At 36.8% G+C, this 23,742-nt stretch overlaps 1 protein-coding gene across 3 annotated transcripts in view; it reads right to left on the bottom strand.

Moving 5' to 3' along the window:
- Positions 1-23,742, bottom strand: part of NT5DC1 (5'-nucleotidase domain containing 1) — a 142,957-nt gene that overhangs the window by 94,627 nt on the left and 24,588 nt on the right. The window lies entirely within an intron of this gene.

Below are 23,742 nucleotides of genomic sequence, written 5' to 3'. Positions count from 1 at the left end.
TTTTTTTCCCTTAAAAAAAAAATTTTTTTTTACTTGAGTATAGTTGACACACAATGTTACATTACTTTCAGGTGTGCAACTTCGTGATTCCACCTCTCTGTGCCTTATGCTGCGCTCACCACACATTACTGCAGTATCACTGACTATATTCCCGATGCTGTATCTTTTATTCCCATGAGTTATTCATTCCCTAACTAGAAGCCTGTGTCTCCCACTCCCCTTCACCCATTTTGCCCAACCCCCATCCTCCCCTCTGTCAACTTTCAGTTTGTTCTCTGTATTTATAGCTCTGGATCTGGTTTTTGCTTATTTATTCCTTTGTTTTTTTTTAGATTCCACATATGAGTGAAATCATATGGTATGTTTTTCTCAATCTGATTTATTTCACTTAACATAATACCCTCTAGATCCATCCAAGTTGTTGCAAATGAAGGATCACATCCTTTTTATGTGTAATATTCCATTTATGTCTATATATAAATAAAATATATATAACATATATATAAATAAACATCTTCCTTATCCATTCGTCTATTGTCAGACACTTAGGTTGCTTCTGTGACTTCACTATTGTAAATAATGCCGCAATAAACATAGGGGTGCATGTATCTTTTTGAACTAGTGTTTTCTTTTTCTTTTTTTTTTTTTTTTAAAGATTTTATTTATTTATTCGACAGAGAGAGACAGCCAGCGAGAGAGGGAACACAAGCAGGGGGAGTGGGAGAGGAAGAAGCAGGCTCATAGCGGAAGAGCCTGATGTGGGGCTCGATCCCGCAACGCCAGGATCACGCCCTGAGCCGAAGGCAGACGCTTAACCGCTGTGCCACCCAGGCGCCCCTGAACTAGTGTTTTCATTTTCTTTGGGTAAATACCCAGTAGTGGAATTACTGGATCATATGGTATTTCTATTTTTAATTGTTTGAGGAACCTCCATACTGTTTTCCATAGCAGCTCTACCAATTTACATTCCCACCAACAGTGTATGAGGATGCCTCTTTCTCCACATCCTCACTAACACTTGTTACTTGTCTCTTTGATTTTAGTCATTCTGACATGTGTAAGGTGATATTTTACTTCAGTTTTGATTTGCATTTCCCAGATGATTAGTGAAGCTGAGAATCTTTTCATGTGTCTGCTGGACATCTGTAAGGATTTTCTTAACTGATCTCCCAGTGGCTACTGATTCCCCAAAGTGCTGCATATTGCAGCCAGAGTAATCTTTTAAAAACACACTAATGAGGTCACGCTACTGTGAAAACCCTTCAAGCCTTGGCTTCATTTACCTTGTAAAAGACCAGATCAGGGATGATCTAGCTACTATGCTTTAAGTCTCCTCACTCATGGCCTGCAAGCCTTCTTTCAGACCCTCTACCAGAATTGTGGGACAGACCTCAAAGGGAGCTGTCGCAGAAAGTATAGGTAAAATCCTGTACCAACACATTCAACTGTACCTACCTGTGAGGGGGAATACTAGATTTTAGATAAAAAGCCATGAGTCCTAATCCTGATTCTTTATGTAAATCAAATTTCTTCCTAATATCCTCATCTCTGGAGAAAGAAGATTAGCCAAAAAGCTAAGAATCTTTAGGCTCCCCGAGTCTACAATTCTTTCACCAGTTATTTTACATGGAGAGTCCAGATTCAAAGGTTCTACCTCAATCTCTACACTGATGTGGTACGTCAACATTAAGTTCAACTATTTTTTTTAAAGATTTATTTGATAGAGAGAGAATGTCTGTGGGGTGAGGGACAGAGGGAGAGGGCAAGAGAATCCCAAGCAGACTCCCCACTGAGCACAAGCCCCCACACGGGTTTTGATCTTACGATCATGACCTGAGCCAACATCGAGAGTTGGACGCTCAACTGACTGAGCCACCAGGTGCCCCTCAACTATTTTTAATTCAGCGTCTGCATTAGGCCTAGGGGCTCTTTTGGAAAATAACTATTTCTCTAATTTCAAGTCTAGCTACCCTTTTCAACATTTGTCCTTTGGTTTACCTTTGTTAAAACCAACAGTGCTATATACTTCACTATTCAAATACCACTGTTTGGAAAGCTCCATCTGAGACTCAACTTATTTATCCTACTAGAGTAACCTCTGAATAGGTCAGTGTTCTGTTAATACTGGCAAGGAAATAATTTAGAAGATTATAATCCTAAGAATGCAGCGTCAGTCTAGCGAAGAAACACACTGTCTATTCAATTTCCTGTCATGCACAGTAGGAAAAAGCATAAGTTAATATATAGAAATGCCTTATACTGCTCTTCTAATTTTGCAATGATGAAAACAATTACTTAAGCCATTGATGATGAAAAAGTTCTTAATTTAATATTTAAAAGTCACTGAGAAATATAAATTGTGTGAATTTGCTAAACAGTATCATCCACAACCTTCGAATTCTGAACCAAATGTGTAATTACCCCAAGATGTTCTGCCAGACAAAACATATCGAGAAATTTGTTGGTTGACTGTCTACCTGTGTTTATCCATGGATTATGTACCTGCCTTACAATAAAGAGAAAAGAAAATTAATAAACACATAAATTGGCTAAAAATCCAAATGTCTAGGAGAGCCTGAGCAGCATGGTAAATTTCCGTCATATAAATTTTTAGTATATTCTAGTGATAAAAAAAAAAAACAAAGGATTGACTCCTTAGAATAAGCTGTAATTTAGAAACCACTGGCATGTAATATATATTTATTGAAAATATTTATCTGGCTACATCCTTATTTCTCCTGTTTAGCTTTCATTTTGATTTAATTATAGAAACGACTGCCTGTAAAGTTAACCACTCAAAATATGGTTAAAAAAACTTAAGTCAGCCTTAAGTATATCTGAATGTTAAGCATTATTTCTCTCATATGTTTCTTTCCCATTGAGAAAAGCAAAAAAAAAAAAAAAAAAAAAAACAAAAAACCTCAAATTTTAGTGCTGAAAAAATACACGTAATAAATTCTGGCAGTATCATTAACAATTGTATAATTAACATGTCCACACTTTGAGAGGATAATGAAAATTGATAAGGCAATGAAAGACTTAGTAGTAGTAGCTGTAGCAAACCAAACATACCAAAAAAACACAAAAAACAAACAAAATACTAAGCTTAAGGATTATAGTTGTCTACCACTGTATTCAAGTGCTCAGAAAAGTATGCGCTTTGGATGGCATGTATAGTAAACTGCAATGAAAACAAAAGCTATATTCTTTTCTCTTTTGCTTTTAGTCTTTTTATATGTTATACTTTGGAACAGATTATACTTGTACATAAAACTGGCATACAGTGAAAAATCAGGTTCCTTCCCACCCCATCCATCAACCCACCCCCTTCTCTCCCAAAAGGGGCAACCAGTCTTAATAGTTCCTTGTCTATCCTACATAAACTATATGAGATATAGTATCACATATGCAACTATGCGTATTTTACACAAGTGCTGTTTACCACATACCCAATTTTACACACATTTTTTTCTACGAAATAAATTCTGAAGGTCTTTCCTTATCAGTCCATTACCAGGTGCCTCCATCTTTTTAAAGACTATTTAATATTCCATTGTACGGATGTACAAAAATGTACCTAGTCCTTATGAATGAACATTTGAGCAGTTTCCTTCTTTTGCTATTACAAACAATGGTGCAATGAATAATCCCGTAGGCACATTCTCTGCACACATGCAAATATATCTGAAGGATCAATTTATAGAGATGAAATTCTTGGATAGAAACTACGCATATTTTTTTTAAAAATCTTAATTTTATTAATTTATACTTCCTGCAGCAGTGTCTATTTGCAATTTCTTATCATGACTGAGAATGCACGTCTTTGCATAAGCTTAAAGTCATTAATTTATAATCCTTTCCTGTTAACTGTTTTAACTCCTTCGTCCACTATTCAACTGGGTTGCTTTGCTTTTAATACATTTTTAAAGAAACTCTTTTATTTATTAAGACTATTAGTACCTTATCCATTACATGAGTTGAAAATTTTTCCCCTGGTTTTTCATCTGTCTTTAATTTAGCCTATTATTTTTCTTCATATACAGAATGTTTTTTAATGTTACCAGATTTGTACATCTTTTCTTCTATGGTTTCTGGGTTTGGGGTCATACTTAGAAAGGCTTCCTGACTCCAGGATTAAACAAGTATATATTTCTCTCACATTTTCTGATGGCAATTTTCTTCTTCTTCTTTTTTTTAATGCTCAGATCTTTGATTTTTGTGGAACTTATTTTGGTGTTAGGTATGAGATTAGGGCACAACTTTATTTTCTCAGGTGACTATCCATGAGTAATCCATTTCCACTGACTAAAATGCTATCTTTATCAAATTAACTAAATTTCCCAAAACCTTTGTATCTATTTCTGGACTTTCTAGTCAATTTTAATACTGACTTTTAAACAATGTAGACCACAAAGAATTCATAGAAAATTCAAGAAGCTTAAGAAATATGTTGTGTCATAATTATAGGAAACTATAACAGATGAAAGAAATATTATTCTAGCTTTAAATGTTACTTGTTAATTCACTTATCCTTCTCCTCACCCTTGGCACACACTTCCTTTAAGGAGGAAGCTTCCAAGTGGCCAAGTGAGAATTTTCCTGGCTTTAACACAGAGGGATTTCTTTCCCCCATTTTGAGTGAAGCAACTCCCAATTATTTACTTAAGCCACGCAGCTTCAGAGAAATTCCCCTTCCCCCCTTTATTTGAAATTGAGAGGTCAAAGTATGACCAAGTCCAGGTAGAAAGCTATTTAGCATCACAGGTTGATGCCACATATAAAAAAGGTACAAAGCCAAAGTTTTTGTGCAGCCTGCATAACTCTTTATTGGCTTGATTCCCTCTTAAAGATAAGCTGGACTCAAATGTCTGAATATCTACATTCCTTTATTATATCCTAGGGACTCTCCCTGCCTCAAATTCTGCCCACTACACAAAGTATGGAAGTTCTTCTAATCAGTACTAACTGTGACCATAGTCAACAAGTGGGCTGCGCGACACGTGCCTGGTACCTGTGTGGAATTAGGAGGTGGAGGACTTCTCTCCACGTCCATGTGACTCTCCGGAAATAAACAGGGGAAGACTTTTCCCGGCTCAGTGCTCTGCAAGAAAGCTAGACTATATACTAAAATTAAAATAATTACCAGACACAAAATTCTGGGCAAGTGTTTACTGCTCCTAAATATTGTTGCATAATGTTAAAAGAAGGTGACAAGGTACCAAAAACTGTATTTACTTTACAAATATAATTTTCGACTCAGCTACACAAGTACTGAATCATACTCTAAATATTAAGATGGACAGCTAACACCTAAAAATAAACAGTAAGTTACAGAAAAAAAAGAAACAATCCATTTTCACATTTTATTGGATGGAAAAAACAAATCTGATTTTTAGATCATTGGCAACACCTAAAAGAAAGCTCTGAAATAGTAAGAGTAGAAGATTATAACACGGACTGATGAATGAATAAAGAAGATGTGGTGTATATATTCAATGGAATATTACCCAGCCATCAAAAAGAATGAAATTTTGCCATTTGCACCAACATGGTTAGAGCTAGAGTATCTTATGCTAAGTGAAATAAGTCAGTCAGAGAAAGACAAATACCATATGATTTCACTCATATGTGGAATTTGAGAAACAAAACAGATGAATATATGGAAGAAAAAAAAAAAGGAGAGAGGTGGGAAGCAAACTATAAGAGACTCTTAACTACAGAGAACAAACTGAGAGATGCCGGAGGGGTGGTGGGTGGGGGATGGGCTACATGGGTGATGGGTATTAAGGAGGGTACTTGTGATGAGCACTCAATGTTATCTGTAAGTGATGAATCACCGAATTCCACACCTGAAATCAATTTTACCTTATATGTTAACTAACTAGAATTTAAATAAAAACTTGAAAAAAAGAGTAGATTATAACATGGTAAATACATAAATATTGGCGATGAAGAGAAAATAATAAGATAATAGTGATCAGGATCTCTAATAAAATAATATAGGATCCATTTTACTACCTCAAGTGAGTGGGAAGCTTGTGAATTTATCCTGAAGTAATGATGTAACCAATCTCTCTACTAAGAGATAATAAAGAAGAGAACACTTTCCATTTTGAAAATCAGTCTTCCTTTTTTCACCACTTTGTTATTGTTTAATTTTTTATAGAATTTTACAATGAAGAGTGATTGAACTCCAATCTTATGATGTACATAATCCAAATATTTTGTTGCCAATTCATTTCATCACATTTCATCTTTCAAAACAAATTCATTTGGAGATATTTCATAGTAAGCAGTTACCAACTGTCCTCCGTTACAAAACAACACTCTTTGTAGAGGGAGGAGAAGATCCTCAAGAAGCTTCCAGTCTATTCTAATGCTTTAAACCCAAGGGAAGCTTTGATGCCCATAACTTTGCTCATGCATTAGATCTGAAAGGCATGCCACTTCTCATGTGTCAGTCTGATGCACGAACCAAATCTATGATTACTTCATTCACTCCCTCACAGTATTTCAACATCATCCACTAACCAAATCCTTTCCCACAGGTTTTGTCTCCACTGCTGGCAACCAGCACATTTTGAAATAAATCCAGTAACTCTGAACCAAGTTTTGCAGAGAACAGTCAGTACTGTCAGTCTACGATCCCTTGTTTAAGAAATCTCATTGTGAACTACATGCCAAACAGAGGTCTCATTCTCCTATCATACACATTTGTGGCTGGCATATGGTGAACTAGCTCAAAGTCATCAGGGACAAATGCCACTGGCTCACCATGCATGGTTTACTTCCTGTTATCACACCCGGTCCCCTTAAAGATTATATTACTGTCGTGAAGTCTAAGAAATAGTTGTCCCAAAGTCTGGTGTGAATTACAAATAAACTCTAAGAGTCCATTTACTAGTTTATTGGACATCAAGGTTTACTTAAATTAAATATACCCAAATACTTAAGTTCTAAACTTAGAATCTTATATTTAAAGTAATACAGAAAACTAGGAAAAACAAGTTCAATAAACGTATTTAGCAGCTCAGTATATGTGAATCCAAGTTGGTGCTCTCAACTTTAACATTTCAACATCGTATCAAGAATAAAGGTTTGCTTTCGTAGTTTTTGTTATGAAAAGAGATTCCAATTATAGAAAGCTCTAGAAATCCAAATATCCAAGTCCAAAACGGCCAGTAATAAATGAGCTCTGGATATCCTCATTACAAAAAAAAAAAAAAGCTCAATGACCGTATTTATTTGGCATTATATGAAAAATCATAAAGAAAAGGCTCCTAATCTCTAATGTTCTCTCAAGTTATAAGGATTAAGACATTCCATTCACATCTACATTTTTATAAAGTTTAAAAAATATCTTACTAATTGTTATAGATTAAAATCTAATACAGAAAACACATCATGACCAAACACTATTAGAAATTCAGCCATGTTGTAATTAATGGCATTTAATAATCTTTCTTGATTATAATGAAATGCATTTTTTCAGTAAATAATTTATTTCCTAGGCTTATCCATAAAATGATCAACTTGTCTTTAAAAAATATATGTAATCAGATATCCAAATATGCAGCACAGCAAATTTATAGCCAAATTTATAGCCATAACAAAATGGCACATTCCCATACCTTAACTATGGCTAAACAAGGATACTGTGACTTGTTGGCAGTTTTCATAGGGAAAAAAAATCTGTAAGTAGTAGAACTAATTCATTCTGAACCAAAAAGTGAAAATAAGAATGTGGGAAAATGTAACACGACTATTTCTTCTGACATTATCTATATTGGTGAAAACTCTTTCAAATATTATCCATGACAGAGACAAATTTAATATAAGTATCAGGAATTTTGTTATTAGTCCTAAAAATTATTTAAAAGAATAAAATCCTGTCTCCAGGAATTTCACAGCAATAGCAAAATGTGTATGACAAAACCATAGCTTTTTCCAAATAAAATATAAATCGTAACATCTATGTTTTCATTCACCAAATTTTCCCACCCTAATACACAGAGAACAGTTAATCCAGATATTGGGGGGCATTTGCTTGATTCCCATGTATTCAGACTGACTCGTATGAAGACTCTGGGACTTACAAAACAAAGGCCTTCACAACAAGAAAAATCTCTTTTAGAAGCTGGTAAATATAGGAGTTTGAATCTTTTGCCGTCTGAAGGCAGTAAGAAATGAGAAGAAATGAGAAAAGCAGTGTCAAGTTCTAATTTTCAAGGGTGGAAGAACACTATAACTTTATTTCTGATTCCTTCCTGCTGAACTCCAAGCCACTCCATGAACCTCTTTGAACCACCATTCTATCAAGATGCCTAGGTCACTAAAGACATTTCTTCACTCTGAGTACAAAGCTTGATTTTTAGCACACACTATAAACAAAGGATCTCCTGTTCCTGTACATGTTTATTTTCAGATTCCAACAAATTTCAACAAAATTATCAGAAGCAAGTTACAAGCTCATTTAACATTTTAAGAGTGAAAAATGAGTTTGAATAAAACTGGCATTGACGATATATAAAACATGTCAATAAATATAAAACATGAAACTTGAAACTAAGGAGATGCTTTTTTAGTAGCCAAATTAGGTTGCACGTGGTTTTTGGTTTTTATGGTATCAAAAAAATGTCTTTTTTCAACTCAATGCAACCCCTACTTTCTTCTAAGAATATGCCAGGTAACGTTTTTTAAGGTTAAAAAACCAAAAATGGTGGTAATAAAACGGAGTTTGTAATATTCTTGTCTTTTAAACTTAAATAACTAAAATTGGTCCCACAAATTCTAAAAATAAATGAGAACACCTGTGAATATTAGTTTCATATTTTAGAAACAGTATCCATTTAGCCCCCACGAAAAGTTGTTCAAATGTCAAAGTAAAATGGAATAATATCCTAGCATGAATGCCACTTGTATCATGCGCTACAAATCAGCTATTAAATGAAAATAAGAGGTAATTGGGGCGCCTGGGTGGCACAACGGTTAAGCGTCTGCCTTCAGCTCAGGGCGTGATCCCGGCGTTATGGGATCGAGCCCCACATCAGGCTCCTCCGCTATGAGCCTGCTTCTTCCTCTCCCACTCCCCCTGCTTGTGTTCCCTCTCTCGCTGGCTGTCTATCTCTGTCAAATAAATAAATAAAATCTAAAAAAAAAAAAAAAAAAAAAAAAAGGTAATAAATCTTTTTTGAGTTTTCATCCAAGTAACTTGAAATTTTTCCTGAAGAAGTAATTCCTATACATTTTCTAGACTAGAAACATCTCACATTTACAGTGTTTGTCTCAGAAAAATCACTTACTGAAATAATTAGGACTCCAATCCAGAAAACGTGATGCTAGTTATTATTACACAAGAAGAAATATAACTTTTACTTGATTTCAAATGTTGAACATAAACTTCTGTTAGTGATTTATACAGAATCTTTACAAGTAATCTTAGAATAGCAAATTCTATAAAAGGGACGATCATCTACTTTTATTAGAGAAAGGAAAGTCATCAAAAGCAAAATTTTTCTCCACCGTCTTTTACAGAGATGCCAAGTCTTTTCTTGAATATACAATAGCTTGAAGTCCCACTGGAAAGTTGGGAAAAGAGTAATATAAATAATTAACTTGGTCTCAATGAATTATTTTTAAAAATAGAGTCTTTCTTGGCTAGATGATAGCTTCAGCTAACACAAAAGGTACCATATATCTGCAACACACACAACTAATGAAAATTAATATCCAAATATGTAAGGAATGCTAAAAAATCAATAACAATAAAAGACGACCCAATAAAAAATGAGCAAAGATATAAACACACATTGAGAGAAGAGTAAACACAACCAACAAATATATGAAACTATGCTCACCCTCACTAGAAATCAGGAATATACAAATAACAATCTAATGAGATGGCGTTTCACAACTATTGATTGGCAAACTTTAAAATTTAGATAATCCCAGGTGGCTGTAACTCTTATGCCCTGTTGGGCATAAAAGGGCTTTAGCAAACAATCTGGCATTTGCCAGTAAAACAGAAAATATACATATTCAGTATTCCACTCCTAGAGAATACTAGAAAAATTCTTTTGTGGGTAGCCAGGGGACATGTACGAGAATGTTTAAAGTAGCCTTATTTTATTTTTTTATTTTTATTTTTTTATTTTTTTATTTTTTAATTTTTTTTTAAAGATTTTATTTATTTATTTGACAGAGATAGAGACAGCCAGCGAGAGAGGGAACACAAGCAGGGGGAGTGGGAGAGGAAGAAGCAGGCTCATAGCGGAGGAGCCTGATGTGGGGCTCGATCCCATAACGCCGGGATCACGCCCTGAGCCGAAGGCAGACGCTTAACCGCTGTGCCACCCAGGCGCCCCAAAAGTAGCCTTATTTTAACAGCAAACAAAACTTAGCTGAAATATCCATTATCAAATGAACAAAAATAAATTCTGATTACTCATAATGGGAAGATGTGTATAGCAGTGAAAAAGAAATAAACAACTACTACATGGATAGATCTCAAAAACAACATATGGATAGATCTCAAAAACATAACGTATCAAAAAAACAAGCTGCAAAAGCACACACACAGTATAATACCTTTAAACACAATCTGAAAACGTGACAACAAAAGTTATTGTGAGATATGTACATGTGTGTTTTTGGGCATGGGATGTGGGACGGCAGACTTTCTATGAAGACAGAGGGAAGGGCAGACGGACAGTTCTGCAGAGGTAGCTACATGGGAAACACAGGGAACACAGTCAAGGAGGTGGGCACCAGCCCTCAAAAGCAGTAATAATGGAGATTTCTTTAGCTGGGTAGCAGGTGTATGTATGCTCACTGTGTTAGTTTTATTGCTTTCTTCTGTATTAAAAAAATCATGTCTACTATGTATATATCAAAGTGTTCTCAATTTTAAATATTGAAAAAAAGGGGTCATTGTTCTTGAAAACAATGGAAAGCAACAATGGAAGGCAGAAGAGGGAGAGAGGCCCGATGTGGCCACAAGAGCAGAGTTGCTTCTACTCTGAGAAAGTGTATCAGCCAAATAAACTGCTCTGTTAGTGTTTCAGCTACAGTTTATAAGAGGTGGAACCTGGGCAAGAGTTGATTGATTTCAGTAACAATCACAGGAAATTAAACAAAAGAGGAGTATTTAAAAATACCTGATAGCGTGCTCTTGTGAAAAATGCCAATGCAGCCTTTGAACCTGGTCTGCAAACTCTCTGCTCTGTCACCTACTGGCTTGTGGAACCCTGAATAATTCCGTCAAGCTCTTGGGCTTCCCAAAACAAGAAGGCTAGTATCTACCACGTAAGGTTCTTGTGGGCCAAACGAAAGAAGTAAGGCATCTAACACACAGAAGATGGGTCAATAAATACAAGCCCAACAGGAAGACAAAGTCGAATCGGATCTAATTACAGTGATAACCACAGAATGATATTTAAAAATGACCAACAGAAGACTCAAGTGCTTTACTAGGCTCTCGAAGACAGATAACTTTTATACACATGGCCCTTACTGTGAAGAAGACGACTTAGTATTTATAATGTCTCTTAAGCAAAACAAAGTTAAAGTCTTATTTCCCTCTTCCCTTCCAAGTTAAATATCTAAAGAACCACATAGCTCATAAACATGGTCCCCATTTACACTTCTCACTTGAAAAACTAGATCCTGAAGTGCTATACAGTGAAATTGAAAAATACGGAAGTGCTCTTTACTGTCACATGAGACGTTTTTTAAAATGCTGATAAATTTATTAACAATGCATTAACAGAATTGAGTGTATTTTAAAAGCATTCCAGTACTGCTACATTGTAGCATATAACAGGCATTAAAATATTCAAGAATTTTTGTATCAATATTAAGGGTAAAATAAGATCTAAAAATAGATGGCTTTCGAATGCAATATTTTTCAATATTATTGTGAAATCAGCTTTTAAATAGAATCATTTAAGCATAATGATTTTATTTTGTTATTATTTTTTAGAATTTCAATTTTTTACAATTTATTTTAGAGAGGGTGTGTGCATGGGCAAGAGCCGGGGGAGGGGCAGAGGGAGAGGGAGAGAATCTCAAGCAGACTCTCCACTGAGCGAGGAGCCCCACCAGGGCTTGATCCCACGACCTGAGGTCATAACCTGAGCCAAAATCAAGAGCCAAAATCAAGTATCAATAATGCTTATCTGACTGAGACACCCAGGTGCTCCTAAACATAATAATTTTATTACCTAAAATCTATACAAGTTTAACCAACATTTGCACCAAATAACACAGACTTTTGAGCCTTTAAGTTAATTACCCACAAACTGTTATAGTTAACAGAATGAGAGTTTCCACTCCCCAAAACCTTCATTTGGTAATAAGTAAGGTCAGTTATTTCCCATAGGCTACAAAACTCTTGTTTCCCTCCTAAATTCTCCTACTAGAATTTCTTGTCAAATAATTCTTTTCTCGGGGCGCCCGGGTGGCTCAGTCATTAAGCGTCTGCCTTCAGCTCAGGGAGTGATCCCGGAGTTCTGGGATCGAGCCCCACATCGGGCTCTTCCACTGGGAGCCTGCTTCTTCCTCTCCCACTCCCCCTGCTTGTGTTCCCTCTCTTGCTGGCTGTCTCTCTCTCTGTCAAATAAATAAATAAAATCTTTAAAAAATAATAATAATTCTTTTCTCATTGTATCTGCATTTTTTATAGTTGTGCTATATACTAGAAGCACACATCTATCTTTTGTAATGCATTATTTTATCTGTCATATATGATCAATATGCCTTTTCCTAAATTAAGCTTTTAAGCTTTTCTTGGCTGCAATTACATAAATCCTACTGGTTGCAAAATTAAAAAAGCAATTATAAACTAGTATTTACCAATGTGAGAAACTATGGTTTAGGGGAAATAAAACCAAAAGCAGTACTGGAGGCAAAATGGAAAATAGATCTAAGTATCTGTTCTTATTCTTTTAACATCATAGTTGTAATTAAGAAAAATCCTGCGGCACCCGGGTGGCTTAGTCGATTAAGCCTCTAAATCTTGGTTTTGGCTCAGGTCATGATCTCAGGATCATGAGATCAAGCCCCATGTCAGGCTCCACGCTCAGTGAGGAGTCTGCTTGAGATTCTCTCTCTCTCTCCCTTTGCCCACCCCCCCCACATTCTCTCTCTCTCTAAAATAAATAAAATATTAAAAAAGACAATCCTCTGTCATTTTTAACTTGTGCCAATTATAAAATTCTGTAAGAATATGAGGATCCAAAAGCGAAATTCTAGATGTATCTCATTAGCATTTGTAAGTCAGCGCCACGTTTTGCAAAATCCAATATAGATTCTAATTCCACCTGATCAACTCCACTTAGAAATTATGTCTAAAAACTAATTCTAATTAATGAAACTGCTATGAACTCAAAGTTAAGAAGTGGTGTTATACTAATGAAACTTTACACTGGAACACAACTTTCTATATTACACACAATATTGAACTTACCTAAATTTGGAGGGAAAAAGATTCTTTGTGTTCTAGTCCTAGTTCAAAACAGGGTAATACTAAATTTTAAATGTATTTAAGGTTTCTGTTGCCAGATTTTCCATTTGAAGGGCAGAAGTGAATTAAACATGGGAATTAATCATAAGCTCAAAGTCCAGTTGTTTTGATCCTAAAGAAATACTAGCATCTGAAAAAGTAGGTCAAAGGTCACTAAGATATACTAGCAAGAGAATTCAAATTATAAATCAGGTCATAAAAAGCTTTTTTTTACCTCCCAGAACCATCAAACTCTCTGAAGTTGAGAATGCCACATTAAGGTTTCTTAAATGGGATCTCTTTGTTCAGAACAATCTCTTAACTTTTACTATGGTTTATCCACTGTTAGGATTAAAATATTAGTAAGAAGTGGAATGTCTCCCAAAACATTGAGAAGTTTTTGGTAAACCCACCCTCCCTTTCAGTCATTGTAAAAGGCCATGATGTGCTATGAATGAAGCATATTGACATTTCTTCAGGATAAGCACCGGGAGCTTAGTTAACTGAAGTCTCTTTTTTAATTAGCAAAATCTGAATTAAGCTGAATTAATGAAAAACAGTTTCCACCAATCTGAGATGATGATCTAGAAAGCAAGTGCAGCGCAACTGCACTCGCACACAAATTTTTGACGAAGAACAGCCCACACAGTAGTTCTGAATTAAATGGTCATATATGCAGAATGACACTGGATTCTTCATAAATCCTTAAGATAGATCCACAGAAAACCGTAACGCCACCATCACCCACCCTGTGATCCTGGCTAGGATGCTTACCTTCTCTGGGCTCAATTTTTCATGTCTAAAGATGGGGATAATAATAGTACCTATCCCATGGGCTGCCACAAGGGAATAAATGAAATAAAGGTGAATTGTACCTAGCACATGGTGAGCTTAAGAAATGTGAGCTATTCAGCTAGACATTTCCGGACAGATTTCACAACGCTAAAAGGCATCTGGCTTTGCATCCAAACTTGTATGTATTGCACACATCCATTTTATAAAAGATATCTTGGTTTCGTAAATGAGAATATTTGTAAAACCACGACCAGGGATGGGTATGTTGATCCACAAGTTAGAGCAGCATGTGAAGCTAAAAAACTTTTTTTCAGCTGAATTGAAGTATGGTCACTATAACTTATGAAAAATACTTTTTGGTAATAGAAGTTCCACTGTTCATTAAATAATCAGATGACCTATTGCATAAGATTTTAATAGGAAAACGTTAACTCTGCCCAAATATACTTTTGTAAGTAGCAGGTATAACCCATAGCTCTCTTGTTGCCATCTACAGGACTTACATGAAGTTGCTAAAAAAAAGTGGGGGAGGGGGAGGTTTAAGGCTGCTATGAACAAAATTTAAATATCAGTTTCTGGTACTTAATTTGAGATTAGTGTCTCCTGCAGCCCTAAAATTCAGTTTTTAGTGATGCTGAATGTGATTCTCAAATTTTTCATTTTATAAACTCTTTTGTTCTATCTAAAATGTCATCTAGTACTCTCTTTCCAAATAATAACATTTCCCCCCGTAAAGGTCATGTATTTTCATTCAAAAGACGAGGTGCTAACAGGTAGTTTTTGAGAAGGGAAAGAATCAATAAATGCTGTCTGGAGGCTATGAGACTATTTTTATTTCCTGTCATAGAATATATGTCTAATACATTGAGAAGCTGAATGAACTGATGTAGCCACAAGTAGATGGGGTACGGATGAGTGAGGAAATGTTGAAAATGAAGCACAAGCATATACAGAAAGTTGCTCTGAAACGGGTAACATTCAGGCTCTGAGACATTTAAAGAAATCCCTTTAAATTCGCCAGAGTCCAGGCTCCTCTCCTTTTTCTCTCTCTCCATCTCAGCCCCTGTCTTGGACCCCTCCCTTAACTCTATACCCCTGTCATGGTTACCCTGAGAAACACTGTCTTTGGAAAATCTAACTCCGAAATTCTAACTGAATTGGACAGAATCACTGGACAGAGCAGCAGCCACAGTTACCATCTTTTGTGCAAGCTGTTTTGGGAAGCAGTGGTTCATGCTGGGACCTCTTGCAAGAATTCAGAGTTATTTTAAGGTAGGACATGGACTGAAAAGACCCAGACCCAAACCAGCACTGTGCAAAAGGCCCCACCTCTGGGTGCCCGCAAGTGCGAGGCAAAATGCCCACACTCAATAAATATTGAAATCTGGTGTCCTAAAGCTCTCAGTCCCTTCGTTCAACAAATATTTACGAAGGTCATGCTTTGTACCAGGCACTACCAGCACAGAGTGGAGTTTCAATGATAAGTGACCCAGAGTCCTGGAGCTACATTCCGAAATGAGCATGAAATATGATGAGAGAACACTGTTTGATGATGAGAACCTGGATTTCCTTTCGCGCCAGAACCTGTGAATTCTAGATTCTTTTTTAAAATTTTTATTTATTTTTTTAAAGATTTTATTTATTCATTTTGACAGAGAGAGAACAGCGCACACACAAGCAGGCAGAGCGGCAGGCAGAGGGAGAGGGAGAAGCAGACTGCCCGCTGAGCAGACAGCCCGACACGGGGCTCGATCCCAGCACCCGGGGATCACGACCCAAGCCGAAGGCAGATGCTTAACCCACTGACACACCCAGGAGCCCCGTGAATTCTAGATTCTAAAAGAAGCCAAAGCAAAGGCCGTAAGAGGCTGTATTTGCTGTCTGTGTCCCCCATGATTAAGAGCACCAGTGGCAGCTAGCAGCGTCTAACCTAGCAACTGGCACGCAGCAGAGGCTCAAAAATAGTCTGGCAAACCTTTGAGAAGACTGACGCTATAGAGGGAACCAAGTATAACATCAGAGATATTTACTTCTTTGACATCATCATCATTCGTATCTACTGAGCGTTCCCAGGCACTGTTCCACCACTTCACATAGATCTTATCTCACCTTCCAAGCTTCCTAACCGATAACAACAACAGAAAACAGGACAGGACTGCAGCACATCTACATTTCTGACTTACTGTCCAGCAGAAGTGGCAAGAGTTACTTTGACTCTCAGGTGATTAAAGATAAATGATATAATTTTAGCACCAGAAAGGTCACTGGGGGAAAAACCACTAATAACAGTCATTATATCTCTATGGTGCACAAATTTTCTTTTCTATTTCCTACATTTTCTCTAAATAGTGATTACCTTTAAAATCTGAAAGCCACAGGGCACCTGGGTGGCTCAGTCGGTTAAGCATCTGCCTTCGGCTCAGGTCATGATCAACGGGGAGTCTGCTTCTCCCTCTGCCTCTGCCCTTCTCCCCTGCTCACGCTCTCTCCTGTGTGCTCTCTCTCTCTCAAATAAGTTCAATCTTTAAAAAACAAAAAAATCTGAGAGCAAGTAAGCAGATGTTAGGGCTTTCACTGATGAGGAAACCAGGTGCGAGAAGGCCAGGGGACCTGGCCAGGGTAACCAGTGGGCCAGAGATGGCAGGAAGAGGAGTCCCTTAGCATCAGCTCACAGTTAGGGGCAGAGGTCTGTCAGGCAGGTAACAAAGTTGTTTGCTCAGAGGCTACGTAGAGTAGGGCCCAGCTTTACTGAAACTGAAAACTCTGGAATGTATTTCAACTGTTACTACGAGTCCGTTAAAGAGCGGTCCGAGCAACAGCCTTGGGCGTGGGGTTCTTGACGGCTGCATGCTGCCACGCGCAAACGCCTTGCTTTGTACCCACAGGTACTTGGTGACTGTGGAGCTGTTCAAAGTAGATAAAAAGCAGGGGAGTAAAAAGATTCAGATAGAAAGTGTCTTCCCCGATTAAAACAGTAATTTTCGACGCTTACACTTCTAATTTCTCCTTCTAACTTAGGACACAGTGCACGTGAAAGCTGAACTTGCCAACAGAGTAGGCACATGTTTGAATAGCTGACAGCCTCTTGGGTGGCCAAGACTGGAGGTCGAGGGGCCACGACACTCTATATTTTTAACTCAGCAGGTTACTATGGAAAGATGGTGAGGTCATTAAAGCGCCTGTGGCACAGAACTATGAGCTCTTTAAGTAATGTAGCAATTTATGTGTAATAGAAAATAGAATATAAAGCCCTTGTTTAAACTCCTTAAATGACTCTCAGTTTTTCTTGACCTGGCCTGAAGTTTCAGGGGTTTCATAAACACCTGTTTTTATTGCATGAATCTCTCCTTTCAAGCCTGTAGCAGGTATCTAACCACTAAGCCACATTAGACTATTTACACAAATAGATCATTTTTAGCTCCTGGGCACTGTAATAGCACCTACGAATGTTCTTCTACATTCTTTTCAAGAGGAATGAGGTACCGTGAGGTGGTGGCAGACACTGTGGGTCTCCCAGTGCCCTAAACTACGCTTCTGGGCACCTTTCTTGTTTCTACTGCTGAAAGACTGAAGGATTAGGGAGACAGGAAAATCAGTATCCTCCTTGGGTAAGGACATGAACATATTAGCTTAGTCGGTGGCATTCTCTTTCAACAGGCTCTCTCGTCAACAGCTCTTCACCTCAGAAATTTAACTCAATTAAACATTAGGGAAGGAGACATTCATAACACAGGAGTCAGTTTCCTCATCTGAAGAATGAGATGATTGACCTAGATGACCTCTCATGTTCCTCACAGCTCTGAGTCTATGAAAGAAAATACTATTCTGAAACAAAAGTGTATAGATCTTAAAAGAAAATTTCAAATGGTAAAAAAAACAAAAAACAAAACCCACTCATAAGCAAAAAAGACAAATGACAACCTGGGAAGAATATGCGTGAACTCTATCACAGAAAAGAGGTTTATATTACTAAGACAGAGAGCACTTCAGGAAAAGAGAGCTAGAAGGATGGTCTTAACTACATGAAAAGATGCTGAAGCATGTGCTTCATAAGAAGAATCAAAATCACCACTAGACCAAGATTCCAGTTTTCACCTGTAAAATGGGCAAAAATCTAGAAATGCACCAAAATCTAAACCTATCCTGTTGGTGAGGCTATAAGGAAACAGACACTCATATTTTGCCAGTGGAAAAGTGAAATGACACAACACCTATAGAAGGGAGTGTGATGACACGTAACAAAATTACATATGCATTTACCTTTTGACCTATGATTCCCAGTTCTAAAAATCTCTCCTGAAGATATCCAGCCAAAAAATACACACATACAAAGCAATCCACTGTAGAAATATTTGTAACAGCAAGAGAGAGGAAATAACACATATGTCCGTCACAGGGAAACGTGTGTGAAACCACGGTACAGTCACACAGTGGAGTACTATGCAGCTGGAAAAAGGAGATGTGGACCATCTTTACATAATGCTACGCAATGATCTGCAAAACAAACTACTACATAAAAAAAGGTGGCATACAGTATGTATTTTGTGATGCCATTTATCTAAGTCAGAAGGGGATATGAATGAGTATCTGTTTTAAAAAATTATAAAAGTATAAACCAAAGGGCGCCTGGGTAAGCACAGCGGTTAAGCGTCTGCCTTCAGCTCAGGGCGTGATCCCGGCGATCTGGGATCGAGTCCCACATCAGGCTCTTCTGCTATGAGCCTGCTTCTTCCTCTCCCACTCCCCCTGCTTGTGTTCCCTCTCTCGCTGGCTGTCTCTATCTCTGTTGAATAAATAAATAAAATCTTTAAAAAAAAAAAAAAAGTATAAACCAAAGAAGAGTTTTATAAAAGGTTATAGAAGAAGGGTGAAACAGGGTGGACAGGTCAGTAATAGAAGCCGGGCTTCTCTGAATATTCCTGGTTTTATAAATTTGACTTGAGAAACATGCAATATAAGCTGAAGCTGGCTTGTACTGGCTCTTGATAAATGTTCAGGTATTTTGGGAGTCACCTGTCTTTACCGTGGTGGCCTGAAATTGGCCATGGTGGAAGGAATTACATCATGGATATCAGCAAACATAGCTCCCGAACCCCCAAGCCAGTTGTCAAACACTTACCAGCATACCATTGGAGACATGAATATTTTAGGAAAGTATAAAACAAAATTAAATTTAAAAAAGAATGTTTCTAAAATTGAAAGCAAAATGAAACAAATAAACCTAACAGTGAATTGAGTGGGTAGCATTATGAGCTGTTTTGACTCGAAAGCACGGTAATTTGACTATATAGCTCTGGTAGAAATACTAAAAGAACTGCAAAAATAATTTTAAACTATTTTCAATTTTGTGGTGTGAATGTTGGTATTGTTACTGAGAAATTGTGAGTGTTATGGAACAAAGCAAATGAGTAACTCTGTTACTGTCATGAGAATTGGGAATTTTAGTATAGTATATTGGTCAGTACACATTGCTGACCAAAGATAGGGAAAAAATCTGAGCAATAATAATAACTGCCATGGATTTAAAACACATAAAATATGTTTAAATCCATGAGTTTAGAATGATTCTCAAACACCTCACGGGCTCACCTCTGGAAGATACTAGGAAAATAAGTTTATCAGGTTGCACAGTGATAAAGGCATTTCTCCTGCTTTTTTCCATGCACTTTGAGGTAAACACGTAGTTAATGAAGGAGTGTTTTTCTTTATGGAAGTATTCTAGCTAATAAACAGAGGAAGAATCATAGAATTCAAATACCACCATCTTGTAACCTCCAATGAAATAATGAATCTAGATTATAATCAATGGCTGTCAACACCACAAAACAAGAGACAACCAGCAATGAAGGGCCTCCTGATTGAAACATACCACATTCCGTGGTCTATAAAGTGCACTTGCTGAAAAAGTATTTGTGTGTGTATCTCAAACCTGAAGGATATCAAACCTCTAGAACTAACTACCAATCTACAGGAAATATAAGGTACAGAAAAGTAATTTAAGTGACAACAAAATCCGAATTGTGGGAAATTATACAGAACAGATGACCCAGTTTTACAACAAATAAACTGCAAAGGAAATAAAGAAACATGGAGAGAAAACAACATTAACAGAACATGTAAATTCGGACAATTCATGGACCTAATTTGAATAAACAGTAAATCAATAAAAACATATGGATATATATGTGTATATATATACACATATGCACACACTATACATATGTGGGTTTATCTCTACATGTTTACATGTAAATATGCATGCACTTACGTAAGCATATATGCATGTGTACATAGACATTAAGATAACTGGGAAAATTTGAATGTGGACTAGAGGATTTGATAATATTAAGAAAGAGTTAATTTTTTAGGTATGATAAAGATTTTGTTTAAGAGAAAAATGACTCATTTTCTGGAGAAGTATACTGATATATTCATTGGTGAATTGGAACAATATATATTTGTCCACAATTTTTTTTAAAGATTTTATTTATTAATTAGAGAGAGAGCAAGAGAGAGCATGAGCGGGGCAGGGAGGGAGGGGCAGAGGGAGAAGGAGAAGCAGACTGCCCGCTGAGCAGGGAGTCTGACATGGGGCTCGATCCCAGGACCCCGGGATCAGACCTGAGCTGAAGGCAGACACTCAACCGACTGAGCCCGCCAGACTCCCCTATTTGTCCACAATTTTGAGGCATGGTGAATGGAAGAATTGAGTGGTAGGGAGTTGAGATTAGTTTAAATTGGGCGAGGGATACCTAGGCACTGACTGTAACTAATCTCTACTTCTATATAAGACTAAAATCTTCCACAATAAAGTTAAAAAGTATACACACAAAAATGACAAAAAAACTATGTAGCCAATATTAACAAGCTGGTAATAGAACAATGAAATCAGACCAAGACATTCCAACTTAGGAGTCCATTATGATTACCTCAAGAGCTTTTTCACAATATAGTCTCAGAACTACCACTACATCACCGACCCTTCAAGACTAAAGGAACCGTGTCATGTCACTCAGGACTGCAGGACTGGGGAAAAATGATTGCGGACCACTGTTCAAACCCAGCAAGGGTGCGGGCTGCACATTATTCACCCACTTTTTATCTCCATGCCGGACACATTAAGAGGTACTCAAAAAATATTCAGTGAATGACTGACTGACCCTGGGTAGTGAAAATGAAAAGACAGGCTTAGAGTGGCTAAATGCTAGATGTGCAAAAAACATTCATATTTGATATTATAAAAATGCACTTAGGTTACTGAGTTTAGAGAGCATGGCTTTCTGTTTTAAATGGAATGGGTGTTCATCATAAAGCCACAGATTACTCACTTCAAACAGCTACAAGTAAACTCCCAGAATAAAAATAGTTTTAAATACACAATTGGGTGGGGTGTGGCTAGCAAATACTCTGATTCTACAATCTGTTTTGGACAAGACAGTGCTTCTTATGTGACTTAACAAAGCAAACGGCAGTCAGATTCCCTGTGCTGAAGTAAGTACACTGTTTGCAAAACGGGTTGAATGTCCAAGCCTTATCCAATAAAGACACCACATTTTCCCAAGTTAAAGGGGAATATAGATTGACAAATACCCACATGTATTTACGTATGCCCAAAAGAAGGCATATGACCAGCTGGTATGGACTTTGTCTCTAATAAGTACTAAACGGAGCCAAGCCCACTGTCTCACCATGGGGAACAGCAAAATACCTCAAACACAAGAATACTCTAATTTTAAAGCTGGGAGAGCTTAGAAACTTAGACCAACCTTTTCATTGTCTAACAGACACCTAGAGAGTTTGAGGTGAGAGGCTCTGAAAATAGCTGGAGTAGCCACAGATGAACAAACGGTCTACACAGGTGCACAGCGTGAAGAGCTGAGAATTAATCTTCTGTACTTCCACACAAATGGTATCTAACAGAGTAACAGTCTCAGTTATAAATGGCTGTGTGTGTATGTGTGTATCCATATAGACATACAAAATACCAGAATACGTACTTGTAATAATTCCTTTTAAAACAAATTCAAAACAAAACAAAACGAAAAAACCAAATTCTACAGCCTAGCCTCCAAGAGCATCCATGTGACCTCACCTACTTTTTCAAAATCTTACCCAAATGAACCGAAGTAGATGAAAGGCAGCCACTTCTCTTAACTAAGCTTTTGCGGTATCTTACAGACACAGCAGAGCACATATTATAATCACAAAAGCCGCTCCACAGACATTCTCCAAATGATGAAAGAATGATTAGAATATAAATTTTTGAATTCTCCTGTTAATCTGAACTGATGTAAAAGTCATGTTTCACATGTATCTACGAATATTATATAGAAACAGGACGCTGCAGATTTTTAAACATGGCAACCAATGAAAGGTTTAAAAGGGAGAGTTAGGAGAAAGGCAGTCAGTGAGATAAACTATCCATTTACATTTCTACAAAGGCTTAGTCTAAAAAAATACAGAAAAGTATATGCAGGGAAGGAGAAGGGGACAAGAGAAAGAACAAACCTTTATTTCATCTACTGGTCAAACACTAAATTATTTCATCGATCAGTCCTGTAACCATTCTACTTTAATTCTGCAGAGGTTTTAAAAACATTGTATCTATGCCTGTTACGGAATTTTCCTTCTCACCTACTTTACCTGTACAGTTGATTTCATTTAGCTCCAAAACAATGAAATTAGATACAAAATTTGGTCTCTCAACTTCCTGTTTTTAATAGATTTTTTAGGATCCTGAAAACTGACTTTAAAAGTCTCCTAACCTTGTTAAAGAGAATTCTAAGCATTGAAAATGACAAAGATAATGTTTACTTTTTATCTTTGGGGGGAAAATGTTTCTAATTAGGCTGAATCAAGATTCCTGAAGGAAATTTTAAGGTAAGGCACTGCTATTTTTAAAAAGCTGAAAGCAAAGTTTGAGGAACTGTTTTCTTCTGAAATGAACACAACAATCTCATTTAATTAGACGCGATATGACATTATCAGTTAAGGCTTTTGCCATTTCTAACGCAACTCTAAAGTAAGATCCAAAATTAAGCAATAAAACCTGAAGCTATTTACTGAACTTATTGTAGTGTTGTAAATAAAGAATCCAAATCCTTCAGGGTGATTGTATTGCTAACTCTACTATCAAATTCATGGACGTCTTGCCTCTGTCTGAAAACTAAAATATTTAATAAGTAAAAATCAAAGTAGATATTAACATATTTAAAATCTCTCTTATTAACTTCTGAGGACTTACACACTAAAACCCTAAGATATAAAACAACATGCCTACATTTTAATTGTTTTTCTCAAGCTCAAAAGTAAGTAAGAATTGGGGTAAGCTATCTGCATAAAAATTTAGGAACATAATGTTCCTTAATGGACACATTGACGGCCTTATGTCATAACTGAAGAATTTAGAGATGGTTCAAATCCATACACACCCCCCCAAAAAAGGA

The sequence above is a fragment of the Ursus maritimus genome, unplaced genomic scaffold (genome assembly GCF_017311325.1).
Source record: "Ursus maritimus isolate PB19 unplaced genomic scaffold, ASM1731132v1 scaffold_13, whole genome shotgun sequence".
Taxonomy (NCBI): Eukaryota; Metazoa; Chordata; class Mammalia; order Carnivora; family Ursidae; genus Ursus; species Ursus maritimus.
This window is presented reverse-complemented; position numbering and strand designations above follow the sequence as displayed.